The sequence below is a fragment of the Macrobrachium rosenbergii genome, chromosome 20 (assembly GCF_040412425.1).
Source record: "Macrobrachium rosenbergii isolate ZJJX-2024 chromosome 20, ASM4041242v1, whole genome shotgun sequence".
In the NCBI taxonomy this organism is placed as follows: domain Eukaryota; kingdom Metazoa; phylum Arthropoda; class Malacostraca; order Decapoda; family Palaemonidae; genus Macrobrachium; species Macrobrachium rosenbergii.
In genome coordinates this window covers 11580213-11602202 of record NC_089760.1, presented here as the reverse complement: position 1 = coordinate 11602202, position 21990 = coordinate 11580213, and the positions used below count along the sequence as shown (strand labels likewise).

Below are 21990 nucleotides of genomic sequence, written 5' to 3'. Positions count from 1 at the left end.
AGGTCGTGTAAATGGCAGATTACACACAGATATCCCATGAGGATGGGGATTATAAAGGAACAGATGCACCTGGAATCCAACACAGTTGAAGAATTAGTGGACCTACTAAAACAAAGGTAAATCTTTGAGAGGTTAATATATTCTCCTTTTGGTAAACAATAATAATTTTTGCAAAATGAACATTTAAAAAAAAACTGTTAAACTTGTGAATACATAGAAAATACGTATAAGGTAACTAATTAGTAATTAAGTCAGTGATTTTATCTTTAAAGTCATTCTTGAACATTTTACTAATACAGGGGTTCAAATAATACATGCCAGGGCTAAGGTTAAAATTACAACTGGACATAAGCTGTACAATAGAAGATTCTAAAAGATTTCTTGAAGAGAAATCTTTCGATCTCGCAATCACTGAACTGTCAGTCCAATTTATCCCGTGAGAGTTTTCACTTAAATTAATAATTATTGCATTGGATGTTTGCCCAGTTTTGACAAAATACTTATGCTGTTTAATTCTCACTTCAAAACCTTTACTTGATTGACAGATATAAAAAGAAGCACAGTTCAAGCTTGGAATTTCATATAGTATGTTGTTGTGTTCCTTTGGAAAAAACAACATAATATATAAAATTTCTGGTTCTTTCAGTGGCAATAATTTTCACTGCATTTTCCTTTATTATCTGTTTATTTCTCATTTTAAAAAATTTCTTCTCAGTATTTTCATTTGGAACAATTAATCTTAATAGCTCCAGGTTTTGCTTTCATTTAATTTCATATGAACAACAATCCTTGCAATCCATTAAACATTTCCTTCATTGGGTGTTATTTCTCTCATTAAAACATATGACAAATACCATGCTTCTTTCATACCTTCATTAATTTTATAAGTCCTGTCTTCTCTGACACCACCGTCAATTATTATTACATTTATTCTCAAGTATACAGATATGTGCTCTTACATACCTTTTTCTTGAGAAACTGAAACTGTTCATATCTTACCTAGTTTATATTCATCTCTTCTCCCATCTTACTGTTATTCATTACATTTAATTTCATGCACCTATTTAAAAAGACAAATTTCATTCTTCGTCCATCTTAGATAACATTGATTGCTCCTTCTTGGTTACCATATTCACTCATGATTTATCCTTAATCAAATTCCCTTTCAATATTCTCCACTTCTTCGGCAGTCTCTGTAGCTTTCAGTTTCTTGGGGCTCTCACTAACTTTTATTATATCAGCTCCGAATATAACCTAACGTATTTCTATCAAATTTCAATAGCAGTATTTTACAAATAGACTGAAACATCCCTGGAAACATAAAAATTTTGTCTGAGACCCTCTTTCACACCAAGCATGGCCGTCACTCTCTCTCTGACACATCCGTCTAAAACATGTGTATTTAGATCTGTTGAAGGCTGAGTTTTACATGCTTGGGTTTGAGAATTTTATCATTATTTTTCTCAAATTTAATGTGAATGCACTGTACAGCTATTTACTCTAATTTACTTTTAGAGGTGATTGTGAATGTGATTTCCATGGCGATTTATTTTCCTTAGATATTAGAATCGACAAACTGAGTTTATATTTGGAGTATGTCGAAGGCTTACTAATAATGCCCATTTCCTTAACTCATAAAAAAAATGTCCTTCACACATTCCCTAAGCTCCAAAGCATAAATCTTAGATGAGAGGACTGACTAGCATCCGCCGTTCATGATCACTTTAGCAGAGGCACTGAAATTCTGCCAGTCTCATGGTCACTTGCAACCGATAATATGATACCACTCATATTCAACTTGCAACCGATGATATGATACCACTCATATTATTAGCAATTTTACCAAATTTTTTTTTATAGTTTGTTTATTGGTAGTTCTGGTCATTGTGCCAAAACTAAGGACATTCTGATACTCACCATGTTCCTAGAACCACAATTATGAAAATTGTATGGCTTAAAAACATTTTCCCATTCTAATTTATTCATCAACAAATGTTGAAAATCAAATGCACGTCTGACTTTAAACGACATCGTTATATATTGCTAAATACCAACATTTTATTTCATCCAAAGACAAGAATCTGTGATGAAATGAATGTTAAAAACAAGGGAGAAATGTAATCACGTCCTTTGGCCAAGGAGTAATCCATTCACTGTCGAAAAAGACACAAAAAGCTAATATGTAAGAAAATTCTAGGATAATGGGAAGTGAGCACTATACAGAACCTCTAAAGAAATATAAAATCTCAATATGATTTCCAAGAAGCAAAATAGCTTTGATTTAGTAAAGCATAAGAGATGAGAAAGGATTAGAAAGTTTTCCGTGTTTGTTCGCTCTTGCTTTGATATACTTATGCTTCAAAAATCCTGGCCATGTTTTGCAAGAAGTTGATGTGCTGTTACGTTTTATTTTTCCATTAAAATAAAATGAATAGATAAATAATAATAGTAATAATAATAATAATACCGTTACATATTATTAAGTCTTAATGGGGGAAAATGTCTTTACAAAAGTCATCTGCAGTTACTGACAAATCATGGAAATTATTAGTATTATTTCTTTGTTAAATAGTTCATAAACTTAATTATGTCTAAATAGCAGCAGCACAATCTTTCAGCTTTTAATGATAGAAAAGATTCTCTTTGAATGACATGGTTAACATTTAAACATTCCAAAGCCTCCGTTTAATATCCTGCAAAAGTTATAAATTATATTGTAGCCATAGCAGCTTGTCTTTCTCCATTTATGTATGGGTATGTTTTAAATGGGAATGCTTTATCTCTCCTACACTACAGATGAGTCTTGTAAATACTTTGTAACTGAACCCATCTATGAACTGACCATTATTTTCTTTATTGTAAACACTCAAACATATTTGTACAGTAGAAGCCTCCTCTCTCTCTCTCTCTCTCTCTCTCTCTCTCTCTCTCTCTCTCTCGATAATTCTGATGTTGATACCTAGATGTTCTTTCATCAGCGTAGCGCTCTTGTTTGAAACACTTTAAATTTTAGATTTTGTTTGAGCAAGTTTGGAAAATTCCTATCGGAAATACTGCTCATTCTTTTATAATGATAAAAGCAAATGGAACAACTAATTCCCATTCAGGAGCGAAATCAATATCAGAGTTGATAGAAGAAGAAAAACAATTTTAGAGGGTAAATGAATACAAGAGGGTGGTTGAAGGTCAAAGACATAAATGATATGGTGGTGTCTCTTCGGCTAAAGTATAAATAGAAGGGGAGACAGATTGCTGAGAAAATGCTCAGTCCCTCATAAATACATCAGGGCACAAAAAAGTACGAATAGTTTGAAATGAATTGAGCAAATGCTTTACCTTGAGCCAGCAAATGATTTCAAGAGGATTGAAAAGTTCTGAGATAGCATGCTAAAATAAGTAAATAAGTACAAATCCCAAAAGAAATAAATCGGACAATACGTTAGCATTGGTTCCCAACTCGTTTCAGGTCACAGACCACGAGCCAAATAAAAAAAAATATCGTGGATCATTTATTTTTAGTAAAGATAAATAAAGCATAGACAATAAACATCTTGTATTGGAATATATAGTACGGTACACAAGAATTACAAGCTGTAGATTGTCGCTATATTTTTTGAATAGGAATAATACCATACAGTGAATGGTCAGTTATTTATCTGTATCAAATTGTTCTTGCTGCATTTCAGTAAATTTCAATATAAATGTACCATCCTCCATGACGTTACCAAATATAGTGAAAGTCTTGTGGACCACCCGAAATGTCACCATGGACCACTAGTTCTTCATGAACCAGCAGTTAAGAACCACTGCCATAGAGCAATAAACCGGAATTCCTCCCTGACCACTTTTTTGGAATCATCTGGAAGAAAAACTGGAACACAGGCGTTACAGAAGCTTACAGTAGAATTTTATTATTTATGGCCTGGAGATGCCGATCTTGGTTCTCTCCCAGTGGAGATGAACGATCTCCTTTAAAACAACGACGCACAACAATTCTTAGATAATTTTTAAAAGGTTTAAATAATAGTGTAAGTACTTACGAGTTCACTCCTTTGACCGGATAGAGTGAAGTGATGGGGTGAGACAAAAAAGTCATGTGAAGGGAATGTGGGCGATCAATAACTCTTTAAGAGATGGCTGTAGTTTTGTCGTAGTTATAATGAGGAAAGCTTCTCCGCCTTCAGTGAAAGAGTCGACTGTGAAAAGACCAGTCATATTCAAGGATTTAAACTGCACATGTATGTTATTTAGCTTATTTGCAAAAAGTTTTTATCTATAAGATTATAACATGTATTATTTGGAAATGTTGCACTTAATTGTTTATTCTGAGCTTTTACAATAAAGGGTCAGTAATATACACTGCCACAGATTGCAATATGTGAAAAAGTGCTAAAAGCATTACTGTATGTTCGTGTGCTTTTTTTCATGTATAAAGCTGTTTGTGAAAAGACCAGACACCACTGTAAACTATAACGTGGAAAACCAACTTTAGATGTTTATCAGGGTTTTTATATATAAAGTACTGTACAGAACTACTACACTTGCAGTACTACGGTACATTGGCTTTGAACTGCTGTAAAAGAAGAAAATTTAAGATGTTCTGTGTTGTGTGAACTAAATACGCCCATGGGAATGCAGCTTCACTTTGCAGATTCCACTACCCACAGTTTTAGGAGTTTACGGTAATGTTGTTTTGTGGCGTAACTTTCAGTGTTAATTGTTTGTAATAAAGGCACAATACAGTAATGTACATTAGAGTGCATACCATTTAGAAGATTGAAAAAGTGCCTCAAGCGTTAGAGTGCAGTTGTATTATTTTACATGCAATTTTTTTGGTATGAATCTTAATGTTAAGGACGGTGCCCAAACCAGTGCAAAAGTACGCTTTCGAGTGAACATGACCTGTGGCATGAAAATACAGCCATCAGAAGTTCTTTATTATATGGTTTACATATAAAGTAGTGTACAGTACTGTGTAGCATGAGAAAAGAACGTTGTTTAGTATTGTTTGAAAAAAGTACATTTAGAAAAATGTGGTTTAGCTTCGTTTCTTTCTGGTTTTCCACCAGATATAATGAGGCTGATACAAAGACATGCATTTTCTACAATTGCTATATCAATTTTATTGTTAACGTAATGCTTGTAAATAAAGTTATAGTATAATAATTATTATAGTCCTACAATAACCATTAGAAAAGTGCTTTAGGTCTTATGCATTTTTGATGAATTTACATAGTGCTTTGGACAGGTCAAGAATGTCAGGATGTGCGTAATAGGCCATTTTTACCATAAAAATTGATACTGTGAACTCTAGTCATGTACATACTGCGCTTTAAGTATCACAGTAAATATTAGCTAATATTTATCTTAGCTAATGATCTTAGTTAATATTTTTTTTGCTCATTTGCAGGTAAGACAGTGTCCTGGTTGAGGCACAAGTTGGACAAGGCCGTGCTTATGCGGTATCACTAACAACGATTGGCAGGTGTAATGGTTCATGAGACAAAGCTGAAGATGCTGCTGAAAGAATTGTAAGGCTGCAAGGCATCGCTGAGTTCAAGACTCCCGTAGGTAGGCCTTTCACTCTTCAACTTTGTTTTTGGACATACTAACCATAGGCTCATGGTGAAGCTTTGAGCTCTGTCAGGTTTGGTTGACAACTATCTGCATATTTGATAACAGACCTATAACGTTACGATTTGGTTCACAAGCAGTATTGATAAGATCGGTTTGCCAACCATTTCTCCAAGGACATTATCCATTTTCACAAGTGCAGGACTTTGGCATTTCCCGGTTTAGGCAAGGGTTCTGCTTCGTGACAGCCTGCCCAAGCATCCTACTTGGCTAGAGTTGGTAGCAGAAGGCGACCATATTAGGTGTTTTATCTCCCTCCGAGTACGACGTCTGTCCTTTAACCAGTGAACTAGGGAATTACTCTGGTAGAACAGAGGCACTGCTAACAGTGGAGATCCCACCTTTACAGTATGATCGAAGATTTCTTAAGCGAAACCAGTCTCTGTGGCATCTAATGTCATTAAATCCTCTTGGGATTCAAACCTCTGCCTTGTTTAGAAACAACGATGCAAAGGGTATATATATATATATATATATATATATATATATATATATATATATATATATATATATATATATATATATATATATATGTATGTATGTATATATGTATGTATGTATATATCTGTGTGTGTGTCTGTATATATACACTATATATATTATATATATATATATATATGTATATATATATATATATATATATATATATATATATATATATAGAAATCATCAACACACAATCACGTGTGGAACAGAAATAAATTTCTGACTCACGTTGGGATAGGTCTCTATGTTACCCATGGGCCATACAAGTCTAAAAGAAGTTGGAACCTGAGAGCAAAGGAATTACCTGGGCAAGCTAACTGCTTGCATACCAGCGAGTTTTCTCCCAACTTCCTGATCCAAGCATAGACACTGAATTATCCCTTCTGAGTGAATAAGATAGAAATCATCAACACACAATCACGTGTGGAACAGAAATAAATTACGTTGGGATATATATATATATATATATATATATATATATATAATAGATATACTGTATAATATACAGTATATAGTCTAAAAAATAACCATCCAGCATCACTGTCTATATATATTATATTATATACTTCAATAAGACTGGATGGTTTATATATATATATATATATATATATATATATATATATATATATATATATATATATATATATATATATATATATATATATGTGTGTGTGTGTGTGTGTGTGTGTGTGTGTGTGTGTGTGTGTGTGTGTGTGTGTGTGTGTGTATATTCATGTTACTTGTAGAAGGCTTCAATAAGACGGGATGGTTTAGATCCCAGATTCTATAATTTACAAAAACAAGCTTTCTAAGAAATGCGATCTTCTTCATCAGGCACTGATGCACTGAGGAGATAACAGCTCCCTTGTTATATATGTATGTGCTCCTCCCAGCATCTGTTGTTTACTTTTCCTGATCCCTGGCATAAACCGACCATTGATCTTCACCTCCGCCTGCACTTTTCAGCATTCTTCTTACTCCCCGTGGTCTTGTGTTTAATCTTTTGATGTTCGAGATTAACCCCTCACTGCCCATCTTTGTTTATCTTATTAGGATTCTGGTATATTATCTCGCAAGTGATTTTTCCTCAAAATTATTCCAACGTTGCCTTCCACCGTTTTTTCATCGGAGTTAATGAAGGCGTTCTCTACGACCACCCTCGCTGTTTTATCCTTGTTGTTATATATAAAATCTTTATTTTTCCAGTCGATGTTTTGCTTATAATTCCAGCAGTGTTTGTCCAACAAGTTGCTAGGTAAACCCCGCCCGTCTTATCCTCCCTTTTACGGTATTTTATTTCTGCTTACCTTATTCCTAATGTTTTATCGTTCCTGACAACTCTAAATAATATATTTCAGTTTCTTGTTTAAATCCAGAATAATGTCATCGTTTGGAAAACGATCGTATTTTTATTGTTTACTCTGTCTTTGTTTTGGCACCTTTCCCCATACTAGGGTTTCCTAGCCTTTGCCCCACCAGCGAGTCAGATATCCCAACCCCCCCCTTTTTTTTTTAAAGAAACGTATAGATATTCAAGCTCTTGGTCCTCATACTTTAGGCTGCAAACCCTGTAGGCCCCAGTAATCAACCCTGTCGTCATCCCTATCTTGTAAGTGTTTACGTAAGTGTCTTTTCTGTAAGAGAAGAGACTGGGTGCCTGAGGAAGAAGACTGTACGTCTTCGAAAGATTGTGCTTTGTAAATTAAAGGATCTGGATTCTAAACCATGCTGTCTTATTTAAGCCTATTACGAATGACTATATATACACACATATCTATACATATATATTATGTACAGTAATATATATATATATATATATATATATATATATATATATATATATATATATATATATATATATATATATATATATATATATATATATATATATATATATATATTATAGGTATATTTACATACATACACACACACACACACACACACACACACACACACACACATATATATATAATATATATATATATATATATATATATATATATATATATATATATATATATATATATATATATATATATATATATATATATATAAGGCACAGTAGATTTTAATATATTTGTCATTGCATTGATAATTCTGCAGATGTTATTGGCTTTGACATTGGCTTCGTTACTGTCGTCAGAACTCTACAGTTCCCTCCGCCTCATTTGCAAGTCAATACTGGATTCGGAAACATTTTTTTTATTACAGTTCACATATTTCACTCTCGGCATTTTCATTTTCCATATTGTGATTAAAACCTACACTTTCTGTTTGTTTGTGGCAGGTGTGATTGTTTTTTTTTTCCTCCATGTAAAATTAATTTCTTTTCCTCGAAAAATTGTGCGATTTGTCACTGAATGTTTTGGAGAGACAGAATATAATGAAAATAATTATAGGGTTCATATTCATTTTTGTACTGAAAATATTCTTCAGAAATTCATGTTGCATTTATATAGTATATATATATGACATCATGGGTGGGTAACAAATTGATGATCATATATATATATATATATATATATGCAATATATATATATATATGTATATATATATATATATATATATATATATATATATATATATATATATATATATATATATATATATATATATATATATATATATATATATGCACATACATTGAAGTGCTTTACGTAGAAAGATGTTCTTATTATATAACAGAAAATGTTCCAAGATACATTTCTTCTCAATAGTAAACAGAATCAGAAAATTTTGTTGTTGCTTAAGAGGATTTTTCTTAATATTTCTTATTCTAATCTTACTGAGGTGCTCGCAGGAACACTCTCTTATTCTTGTTCATTTTTTTATTATTTTCCAAATTATTCATTCAGATTGATTATCTGTGGCCATATATTCCATGCATTTCATAAGTATCTTTTTTTTATTCTTTCACTAAAAATATTATTCTAAGTTTTAAAGCCAGTTTAGTTGAGGGTTTTATTTTACTTGGTCATAACAGCCATGCAAAAATCTTTATCGATAGATGAAACGAGTTCCTCTTAATAGCAAAATATCAGTCCATTCGAAATCATTCATTCTGTGTATGAAGCTTTAACAAATGACGAAACCTTGAAAATACATAATTCATATAATTTGTTACTGTTATTTGACTTGGTAAGAGTTAACGCTATTCCTTTCACAGTGATAAATTAACACAGAACTTGAAGGCTGATTCCATATAAATTATATTTGTTATTTTATTGGGGGTCTGCGTTTAAATTGTCAATTATATTGTGGCAAAATTATTTTATTACGATAATGTACATGAATGAATTGATTTCGTTTTTAATTTTTTAACAATCCTTCGAAGCCAATGTTATTTTTATCACAGTAAAAGTCAAACGAGCATAGGAGTATCTCACATAGTAATTTGAAGGCTCACAAAGAGATTTTTGCGTGTTTGCAATTTTCTAAATTCTTGAAGCAACTTGACCCCTCCAAGTCTGTCTTTTGTTACAGTATTGTTATTTATTTTACCTCTGAATAGGAAAAAAATGTGTATTACGGGTGTCGGGTTTTGATAAGAATTTCATTTTGATATAAATGCGTCTTCCATATGAAACGTCTGAAAGATTAAGAACCTAACTACGATTAAAGAGTTTTTCGGAGAAACTCATATTCTTATTGGTGGTTTACTGAGAGTAAGAAAACCACCTGAAACGAGAAAGGTCTCTCATTTAGTTGAATAAAACATTTGTCTAAATAACTTACGGAAATAAAAGAACGTCAAGGAGCATCTTGCAGTTAAGGAAGATTATCTGGTAAAAAGTTAAATTAAACCTCATCAGTGATCACATAAGTAAATCATCCTATCTCGGTGTAAAAAAAAAAAAATAGAAAAACAAACTATTCTTTTTTTCAAATGGGCATGAATAAATATATAATTTAAATCTGAATAACCGGGATGAATAATAAAGCTTCAGATATTTGGTCAAAACGCCTCATTTTTTAAGAAGCGGATTTGCAATGTAAATTCTGCGATCCTAGAGTGTTGATGGAAGGGAGAGATTGAATTTCTTTTTCATCAAACGTTTGATCTCAGATTGTTAATAGAAGTGAGAAGGTGAATAATTTCCGCTATACGAAATTATATAACTGGATGGGAGAAGATTATTAGGAAATAGATAGAAACGTTGTTTGGGACGTAGCACGCGATTAGTTTACGGGATTCCATAAAGATAATCTTGTCTGCTCCGATATAAATTGCAAAAATCGCAATACTCCTTTTTGTGAAAAAGAGAGAAGATTAGCACAAAATGTTAACTATAGGTAGAGATGGATTAATGGTAAAATAATGAACAAATGAATAAGTAAGAGAAAGAACTAATAAGGTTCGAGATCTAGAGCTGGTATCGTAAAGGTCAGTTTGTGAACGCGTATGGGTAACCTGTATGTCTTTGACTGTTTAATATTTTACATCTGATCAATATATCATATGTAATTTAGTTCCAGACGCTCAGCAGCTGTGTTCCGTTTTAAATCTTATTCTGATATATAAGTAAAAAATCAAGGGAAATATTTAGTTAATGCTGCTTTCGCCTGATTCCTGTTCCATTTTCAATCACACGCACATATACACATAAATACACACATAAATTTGTGTGTTTATGTATGTATATGTGCGTGACTGAAAAGATGGAACAGGAATCATGATATATATATATATATATATATATATATATATATATATATATATATATATATATATATATATATATATATATATATATATATATGTACACACATACATACATACATACTTGAAAAGCCGTGCAAAACAGAAAATTGAAATTTAGAATTGAAGGGCCACTAAACTAATTCAATGACGTGTATTAAGCTTGTGAACAATGGTTGGTAAGGTGTTCTTGATGTTTATGGATGCCAAATTTCGCAAATAAATCATTAATATACCTCTTACCTTGCTTGTAATCCTCGGTAAAGACGACTTCTATGTGGTAAATAGCAGAATTTCAAAAATTTTGCAGGACTTTATTCAAGAAGTTTTGCTGTTGAGACCACCAATTATTTCCCTTATATATGTGGTATTGATTTTTACTCCACATATGTTACATTTATTTGAACGGCTCTTCATTAAATCAGCAATGCGCGCAAACAAACAAACATACAAACACGCACATACACACGGCTTGAAAGTTATATAAATTTTCACCTGTTGGATCCACGCGCCTTTAAACCTCGGTTCAAGAATGGAACAGGTATTCCTAAGACAGTGATCATCGCACTGCTCTTCCCTTTCTCTTTGCAATTCATGAAGTTTTCTGGCTCCACTGACCACAATCCGTATCAATTTCTACTTAGATATAACTTTAGGTCTCCATGCCTTATACAGTTTATATAAGAAAACAAGTATTTTGCGGTTGGTTTACGTTTTATGATTTATTCTTCCTTTTTATCTCTCCTCCTTCTCCTCTTCTTCCTCCTGCTATCTTTCTTCCTTCTCTTCTTCTTCCTCTTCCTCTGCTTCTTTCCTTGATACTTTCAATTTCCACCCTTTATGCTTCGGGTCTATCTCTGTCCACTTTTTAGGGCTGACCTTTTTTCTTTATCTTCCCAGCATGCCAGTATTAAAAAGGGTACTGGGTCTGGTTTCCGAACCCATCAAATTACTAATATATACTGTATATATATACTATATATACATATATATATATATATATATATATATATATATAAAATATATATATATTATATATTTATATATATAATTTATATATATATACACACATACGTACATACATACATGCATGCTTATTTAAGAATAATGAAGCGATCTACCTTTTGTTTTTGTTTTATCATTTCGAACAAATTTTCTTTCGCATATGCTATATGAAACTATAGAAATAGATCCATAATAAACCAGGAAAGATGATAACATTTCAGACCAGAACAATCAGTTCCTTATATCCTTGTCTGCTGAAATCCGGACTCAGCAGTAAAAAGGAAATATAATATGGTGCAATTTTCCGAACGTTTTCCTTTGTGGTGCGCTTTTCAAAATTACATTTAGTTGGTCGGCATTATAAAACACAGGTAGATAAATAAAGAGAAGGGGAAGAGAGAGCATAAGAGAGCCTGCAAAACGTATTTTACACTTCGAAGATTGAGACAGCTTAGATAATACTGCTATGAGAAACAAAAACAGAGGAAGTTGCTTTGCCAGTTAATTCTTTTCGTTATTTGACACAGCAGCGTTTGAAGTAATCTATCCTTGAGAAACTTTTTCAGTTTGATTTCCGAAGTACCATGTTTTGGGAAGATTGAAGTACCATGTTATGGGAAGATTGTCAGATGATGAGTACCGTGCGAGAAAAATGTAACAAAAATTGGATACTGATATTTAATACTGACGGGCAATAAAGGCCATGCAAATAAATACAGAAATCACTCTCTCATTTTTCGATTATTGCAATATTTTCATTAATACAAGTTTAAAAAAAATAAAAGGAAAACTAAGAATATTCATGGTTATAAATTTGTTCAACTTTTAATCTCGCCCTGAAGCGTCCTGACAAGTTAAGGAATGGTCAGTGAAATCGATTACCTCACGATTTGTCTTACTCATCAAATAATAAAAAAATGTAAACATTAGCCAACATTGGAAACTTTTTTGATAAGTAAATGAATCTTTGGCCATTTCTCAAAATTTTGATCTCCCAGGTACGGAATTTAAAATAATTTGGGAGCAACACTGTGTACATGAGAAAAATGAAGAAATAAATGAAAACTTCTCATGAACGTGATAATCGAAAAATCCAGCAAAATCTACATTCTTTTCCTGTACGCAAATCAAAATTCCCCCAATTTTAATATAAGTAACACCAACCAAGGTATAAAAATGGATGCATCGGAAATTGGATACTGAAGTACGTGTCGTTTCAAAGATCAAATACTCGAAACCCTTTTAATGAAGTTAACAAACAATATGAATCTCTCACAGTGGTCATAACAACCAGTTAAGTCCGGCCATATAATTTTGTATCATATCTTGAAAAAAGATGAACGTTCGTTATATTCTAGATATTGCGGAACGTAACGAACTCTACAGTATATATCCAATAATTCTCTTGTCATTCAGAAATTCCATGTATACATTTCTCTCTTGTTTGCTAACTAAGTAATTATTGTTCGAAAAGGGGAGAAGACACTATGCGAAATATGATGCTTGCCGTTCTCATGTTTCAGTTATAATACCATATTTCTTTTTCAATGAATGTTTCTAAAGTATTTCAAATGGTTATATAAACACATACACGCACCTAATATATATATATATATATATATATATATATATATATATATATATATATATATATATATATATGATGTGTGTATATAACATTGTGAAATACTTTAGAAATATTCATTTATATATATAAATATATATGTATGTATGTATGTATGTGTATAGACATGTATATGTATTCCTCTTCAAGCTTTGTCCCATAGAAGGATTTGCTTTCAGTGCTCAGTACACTTGATGGATAAATAGTCAAGTAAATTATTATCTTATGTATATACTATTGGTAAATACTTTAGAAATATTATTTATATATATAAATATATATGTATATATATATATATATTATATAGCTTTGTATATATTTATGTGTGTGTACACTTGGTATGTAAATTATTATGTATGTATATATATATATATATATATATATATATATATATATATATATATATATATACTGTACAAATTTCTGACTCACAGGCTCAAAAAAAAAAATCGGTGGTGACAAGTGCGAATTCTGCACTTTCACTGCTGAATTATGAGGCCCCTTGGATCTGTCAGCATTAACCGTTTTAATATATGTTTGATATTTCTCTGCATATCCTACCCTTTGATCCTTCTTAATTCAACTATACTACATTAATATTCGCTCCTTGAAATGTTTCTTCTTCAATTCTCGTTCAACTTCCACACTTCCTATTCATGAAATGGGTTTGTTTCAGTTGTCCCTTGTACATAACTTGACTCCAGTGGACACTTCAGTAATTCACTTACAAATTTTTTACTACATACCCTGCTGCCTTTTCTTTGTATCATTTAACCGTCATCGCTACATTTACTTCCAAATTCCTTGACAAATGAACCTCTTCTATATTACCATATCCATGTTAACATTCATTGCTCCATCTTCCTTCTTTTTGTTTATCTTTATAAGGTTAACTGGTATGGGGTTAATTTTCAAGGGATCTATTAGAAATATTAAATATTAATCTGCATAATGTTATTAAGATAAAATCACATAAAAACATATCCATGTTAACATGGATATGTTTTTATGTCCTAGTTGATATGAAGAGGTTAACTTAATATTTATATTAATATAGATTTTTTTAAAATTATTTTAAAAAACATATAAAACACGTGTAAAAAACTTTCAAATGAAAATCAAGCTTTCTAAAGCAAGTTTTTATGTTTGATTATAAATAAGTTTTTTTATGTTTGATTATAAATGAATACAACGGACACAGAATTTTTTTATAATATATATGGTGTCATATAAACACACACAGAAAAATATCGAAGTTGTTTTTCTCCAGTTTCCGAAAAGTCTGGTTATGGAAGAAAGTTCAGCTGCGTGATATTTGCCACCAAAGTTTGATCACAAAGAACAGTAATGGAAAACAACGGAGGGTGTCCCTCTCCCAGGTCCTCGCGAACTTATATTAAGAAAACTAGAAACGCTTTTCTGTTAATCTCAGCCAAAATTCTCCGAGATTCCACAATGCTGTTAAAGGTAAAGGCGTGGTATATTTGTTTTTATAAGAACTTTAACATTCATTTTGTATGGTCTGTTACTCGATATTCGTGAGTAATCTAATACAACGTATTCAAAATGGTGAGGTAATGTGTTTAAGAAAATTACATTTCCATTTGTGTGTTGCCCACTCGGTTTCAAGCCAGATTTTGTGAGTCATACCAAATAATGCTTACCAAATTGTTAATATTATTTTGCAGCACTGTCATATAATTTCATGCAGATCTCTTTTGGAATTAAACTAAAGTACTTGAGATGCAAACAGTACTTTAAAAAGTGAGCCTAGAGCATAATGATTGGAAACATCCATATCTGCTATAAAAAAGAACTACAAAAGTAGTTGTTTACATGGGTGATTGTATCTTGTTTAGAATCAGTGGTCTTTAAGTTACCCTGGGCAGGTAAACGTCTGATTAATAAAACGATACAATGTGGATCCTCCTGCATATTAGTTATTAATTGCTAATCATGCAAAAAAATTCCTTTCTATCAATGAATTATATGAAAGGCCCATATCTTTGACAGCAAATGCTAACAAAAATGGTATCTCTCATTTATTTTATACTGACTTTTATTAATGAGCAGACATAAGGTCGATGAATAGATTTTCTTCCGCCAGTCAAGTTATTTTCTTTTCAGTTCACTTAGTTTGCTGTTGCCTGTTGTTAACGCGCTCACTAAAAACGCAACGTCTAAGTTTTGTAAAACTTATCCCAAGGGAGGGGTCTAGTGATCAACAACAAACTGTTGTATTTTAAAGGAGATAGAAATAAAGCATTCTGGAAGAGCAGAGCACATTTTTATGGGGGCGGGTTGGATTGCTCAGCTTGTTTCATACGTTCCATGCTTAAGAAATCGAAATCCGCATGCCATTACTGTAGAACTTAATGACCAGACCTGATAATTATTACTTCTGCAGTGAAGTTGAGTGGAGACTGCCTCCTCATAGTTCGTAAGATTTGGTTTGGTTCCTGACAGCTAACCATTTCTGGTCTATAAATGTATGTGCCCATATGAGTTTGACATTGCCGGATGTATGAGCTTGCAGAGGGCTTTTATACTTGTTTAAAATGTGTTGGGTTCTTATCTTAGTTGCATTTTCTCTAAAAGCCCTACATCATTTACAATCTTTCGCTATTTAACTATTTTATTTCTTTCTTCCCTTCATTTACTTTAATTACCGGATGTTTTTGGCATTTTCAAACAATAGATTGAAAATGGTTTGTGTGTGCTTTTGTATCTTCTCTTTTTTTATCAATATTAGATAATACAAAACGAATGAAAATTAAGACGATTAAGTGGTTTAGGAATACTATTTATCAGTTCTTTTTTTAAGGGGCTAGTCTCTCTCTCTCTCTCTCTCTCTCTCTCTCTCTCTCTCTCTCTCTCTCTCTCTCTCTCTCTCATATTCTTATGAAATCACAAGAATATTATGCATGCACATCATGTTCTTGCTACATTCACAAAGAAGGAATCACGAAATATTAGCAGCAAATATTAAGTCAAACCATGCTTTTCAGCCTTTCTGTTATTATTTACATTCCTAAAAAAAGGTTCCCGAACAATCTTTCTATCTCTATTACATTCTCGACTGCAATTGCGTATGCATAGGTAGATCCTAACATATCTATAATTCGATGAAATTATAATTTGTAAGGGCATTTGTGGGCAGAAAGAGATATTATACATGTTGATATTTTTCCTTTTGGTAAAGCATACTTACAATACCTCTCACAGCATTATTAAATTTTCACCCAGACGATTTACAATAATCATAAAAGTCTACGTAGGTCACTAAGAAAAAGGAACGATAATATATATATCAAGTGAAATAAATATAGGAGATACCATAGAAGGGAAGTTTCCAATTTATTATTATTTATACCATCTGGTTAAATTAAGACTTAAGAATTTCCTAAGAGGTCTTTTTAGATTGGCTTTGAATGTTATTACTTAAGTATCTGTCAACTTGAAACAAAAACTAAGAAATCTAAAAAATATTCCTTCTGGTAAACAGAAAAAACATCGTAACTCAACAACGCATATTACTTTATTCTGAGACGCTTATGAATACTTTGGTGAATCATTCTAGTATCAGTCACGAGAATAAATAAAACCTTTATCATAACATAAATTTATCAATTTTCACCCAGTTGTACTGATTCTATATAATTACATTTCCAACTAAAAATAGAGCCAGATGTGGGGCATAGAGAACAACTTAAATGGCGCATAGTAACACACACACACACACACACACACATATATATATATATATATATATATATATATATATATATATTTATATATATATATATATATATATATATATATATATATATTTATATATATATATATATATATATATATATATATATATATATATATATATATATATATATATATATATATATATATATATATATATAGTATATATATGTCACTAAGTCCACGTCGGAAGGTGAGTAAACGACCGCAGAGGTTTCCGAGTTAGAAGAACCAATTTGTGGACTATTGTTGAACACAGAATTTGATACGCAAGACAGAGATGGTCGAATAGATACAGATCTCTCTCTCTCTCTCTCTCTCTCTCTCTCTCTCTCTCTCTCTCTCTCTCTCTCTCTCCTTACCCCAACTCGTAACCGGAAGAGGGAGAGAGGGAGAGTTAGGCAGAGAGGAGAGAGAGAGATAAGGAAACCATAAGCAACAGTGAAAATAGAGGACCCTTTAGGAAAGCCAAGACACTAATGGAAACGAGGGAAGAATCCTGAAGCTTGAGTGAATGTGGAAGGGTAGGCAAGAAGTGAGATTTCTAAAGACAGGATACTTTTGGCATGTAGGAATATACAGAAAAAGAATTTTCAGGACTTGAAATATACAGTAAGTGAATTTTCAATGGTGAAAATATAAAAAAAAGTTTTAAAATTTTATTTTTGTAAATATTAAATGCCATAAACAGCGCGTTAAGAAAAACAAGGCAGGGTAAAAATCATCTTAGCCGTTATTAAATAAACTTAGGATGCACTCACATTAGGTAGAGATATGAATTTCATATGTAGAATGGCGCGAATTATTTGATTCCAGCGAGAGTCCCACACATATGCAGTTGATCATTGGCAAAAAAGTATATGTTAATGTAGACATACACGGACGTACAGATACGCACACAATAAATAAAATTATTTTATTTTAATGTCTTAGTGATTACGAGCAACACAGCCCCTGTCTCCGTCACGAGCCAGCCCCCAACCTCCCCCCCCCCTACTATCAGCGAAGGCTTATGATTTGCTCTCGTTACCGAACAGCCTGTTTGTTTATGAGTTCAGCTCCACTGGAATGACTAACTCTTCGAAGACGACTACAGTAACACATAAACCAAGCGGCTGTCTTAAAACGCAACCGTAAACAGAACCGGGAAACTAAATACGAACTGGTTATGCCAAGATCAAAATCTTTCAGAGGGAGCAAAGATTCAAACGGTCTTTGAAAACAGAATCCGGTTTTCTTTCTCTACAAATACTCGTATGGCTTTTTCAAATATAATCCTCCCACCGTCATATGTTAGTTTCTGTACTTGTACATAAGGTGGGACACATTAACATATCATATAACAGAGGCTAGGGTTAGAATGGACAAGGGAACAAAAAATCACTCCTTCACTCAACCACAGAGCAACAAGAATGGGAACAAAAGCTTGCCAGCAACAAAATCTCTCTCTCTCTCTCTCTCTCTCTCTCTCTCTCTCTCTCTCTCTGAGAACCAAAACTGCAGCGCAAATTTTGTTACATTTTTTTGGTGTGTATGTGAATCTCAGCAGATATTATTGGTTTTGGCATTAGCGTCGTTGCGTTTACTATTCCCTCTGTCTCATTTGCAAGTCAATATGGCGATTCGAAAACCTCTTTTTTTTTCGTCTCTCGCGGAATTCGCACATTCCGCGTCAACAGGTCCTTTTTCTGTTTATATCAGAGTGGGAATTTCTATTTTTATTTCACGAAAGGACTCCTTTTGGTTGTTTGCTAGTTGTAATTAATTATCGCGAAGTATTTGTTGAAAAATGTAGTTACTAAATGTAATGGAAGTTCTGCAAGGCTGAAGAAATAATCTCATGAAATTACTTAAATATACTTACACACACACACACACACACACACACACACACACATATATATATATATATATATATATATATATATATATATATATATATATATATATATATATATATATGTGTGTGTGTGTGTGTGTGTGTGTAAGTATATTTAAGTGCATATAAATTTGTATATGTGTGTGTGTATATATGTGGGTGTCTACCCACACATTCAACAGTTCCATATAAATATATCATTGCCTTGGACCCAAGGCAAAACTTCTGGGTATCTAACTAATTCCTTAAGAAAACCACTGAAATGGAATTTTGAGACTATTATGAAAGAAACTGCCTATTCTCACCAGAATTCGAACTTGAGTTAGGAACGGCATCAGTCTGACGCTAATTCACCACTCTATTTTTCTTGATGTCAACGTGGATCGTCATTGGACCGCGCCTCCTGAAAAACGTCCAAATCCTGACGTGAATGGACGATTCTCTTCATTTCATTCTCAAACTTTGGCGACCAAAGTTTACTTCTGGAAAACGTGTCCGAAAGCATTCGTGAAATGGGGAGTTAAGAGCTCACTGCGTGCGTCCAATATGTTTACTCAAAGACATTCACATATACACCCACACACAAACACGTATATACTATATAAAAAATCTTATAACAGAAATATACTCAACCTCAGTCTCTTGGTGATTTTGCTCAGAATGGATGCTTTCTGTTTGTCCTTTAACAGAAAAGAATTTTGTCTTATTACATGTTCTGTTATCTTCTGTATTATTTAATTACAAAAAGTAAATTCACCTTGTAATGATGACTAGCAGATATTTTATAGTAGTATAAATTCATATGAGTTACATTCACCATTTGTGAAACAGTGATGTCTGGAAAGGGCAAAGATTATGAATGAATGGCAGAGAGGAATAATTGATCCAACGTATAAAAGTAAAATACTAAAATTATCTCTAGGAGTTACAGGGTATGAGAATTCACTACGTTGCCAAGAAATTTCTTTCGTAGGATTTTGTTTGCACTAGGAAGGGGATGTGTGTGGATCAAATAGTTTTTTAGGAATAGTTTTGTGAGACATTTTAAAGAACGCGCGCGCACACACACAGATATATATATATATATATATATATATATATATATATATATATATATATATATATATATATATATATATATATATATATATGTGTGTGTGTGTGTGTGTGTGTGTGTGTGTATAAAGGATCTACTAGAATGTGTAAAGATGGTTTATTCATGCAGAAAGAATAATGGATAAGGGTATGTTGATGAAAAATAAATTATAATCCGGAAGTGTAAGAAGAAAGTAAAGGGTAAATCTTACGAGATGCTCGGCAAACGGAGTGAAAGGGTAGTTAGGAAAGCAGTGCTTTCTTATTCAGAAGTGTGAGAGGGAGTGCAAGATTAAGGTGAATGACGCGTTGTGAGTAGGGATATTTAACGAGCTGGTGATGACAGTTTGTAAATGTTTATAAAACATCCGAAGGTGTTTTTTCTACTTAATGGATTCATTCATAATTCAGAAGTTGATTTATGGCTGTGACACTGACCATGTTTTTCTTACCTGCTCCCTGCCCTGTTGGTGGAAACAGCAAAATGTTGAACAAGTATGCGATTTCTATTATTTTCATCCCACCCCCCCGCATCTCTCGAGTTTTCTGTAGCTTTCATCTACACGCTTTAGCACAAGACAGGGCGACAGAATATTGAAGCCCGGGAAAATGGGCTCAAGGTCAAATTCGTCTCATTCGCTAACCTTCCTAGGCCTTCGACGTTCATTTCTTTGAATGCAAAACAGTTGCATTAAAACATATGTATATTTCGCGAGAGATGTAACTTTTTATATTTATGTATTTTTTCATATAAACATTTCTGTGCCAACATTAGGTATATTTAAGAAATTTTTTTTTTTTATTATAACTGTAGCGTCAAGTTTTATAGTTATTCAGCAACGAAAGTTCTCTGTCTATAAAAGTAATGTTCTCCGAGATTGTAATTTCCGTCTCACTTCAATAGATAACAGCTAGCCATATTGGTCAAATTTTTAGCAATGTATGGCAGTCCATCATGAAGATCGTGAGACCTCAAATACCGCGGCGTATAGCTTGTCTTCGCTGTAAGTGTGCGGGCCAAGTGAACTAAAAGAATTTACATTTTTATTAGCTGAAAGAGAACGTCCATTGTTGTGGGTGTAAAATTTTATTTTAGAGTAGCATTTCAAGTGAAAAATGACGGTGCATGTTTTAGCAGGATTAGGTCAGTTTTTTCATTAACCATACTTTCATTTAATAAGTGTAAAGTTCTTGCAACAAACAGATCACTACTCTCATAATAGTGTTTTTCCGAAAAAGAAACAAAAAGTCCGATTTTATTTTCTTAAACGTCAGCCTGGGAAGCAACTCACTCTCATGAATATGCAATATTTTCCATAGAGTTATTGGAGGAGACTCGGACCTCTCTGCTCCCCTACAGGGCATTCCGCTTACGCATAAAATTTCATTGTGTTCTCTGAAGCTGAGATATTTGGGGTAGATCTGTTCCCCATTCAATATTTTTGTTGTATCACTATTGCTGGGTGCCGAAATAAATTTTGAACGGTACGAGAAAGCACCAAAGCCCAGCAGATAAAAATAACAGAGAAGAAATAACGAGAGATGAACAAAAAGTTCTTTCATTTCCTCTACCAATCTTCATTTGCATAAGCGAGTGTTGGCTCTCCTTAAGGACTGGCTCTAGTGCTCCATATTTACCGGCGTCACGGGTCGTTAAATTAGGGCTCCAAGTCGAGCGCTGCTAACTCGGGGAACTCCTAAGAGCAGCTTTTCAAAAGGAAGGGTTCATTGGGGACAACATTTCTCTCTTTATGGGCAGTTCAAATTAAGGCCCACTTTTATCCAGGCCGCTTTTACAATTTTGTAGTTCGT

At 32.8% G+C, this 21990-nt stretch overlaps 1 protein-coding gene across 1 annotated transcript in view; it reads left to right on the top strand.

The window, feature by feature from the left end:
• The window catches only part of LOC136849044 (major facilitator superfamily domain-containing protein 6-like), a 725072-nt gene that overhangs the window by 165299 nt on the left and 537783 nt on the right, over window positions 1-21990 (top strand). Inside the window, exon 4 of the mRNA XM_067121936.1 lies at window positions 5411-5571. The gene's annotated coding sequence lies outside the window, so the exon portion shown is untranslated. The remainder of the gene's footprint in view (window positions 1-5410; window positions 5572-21990) is intronic.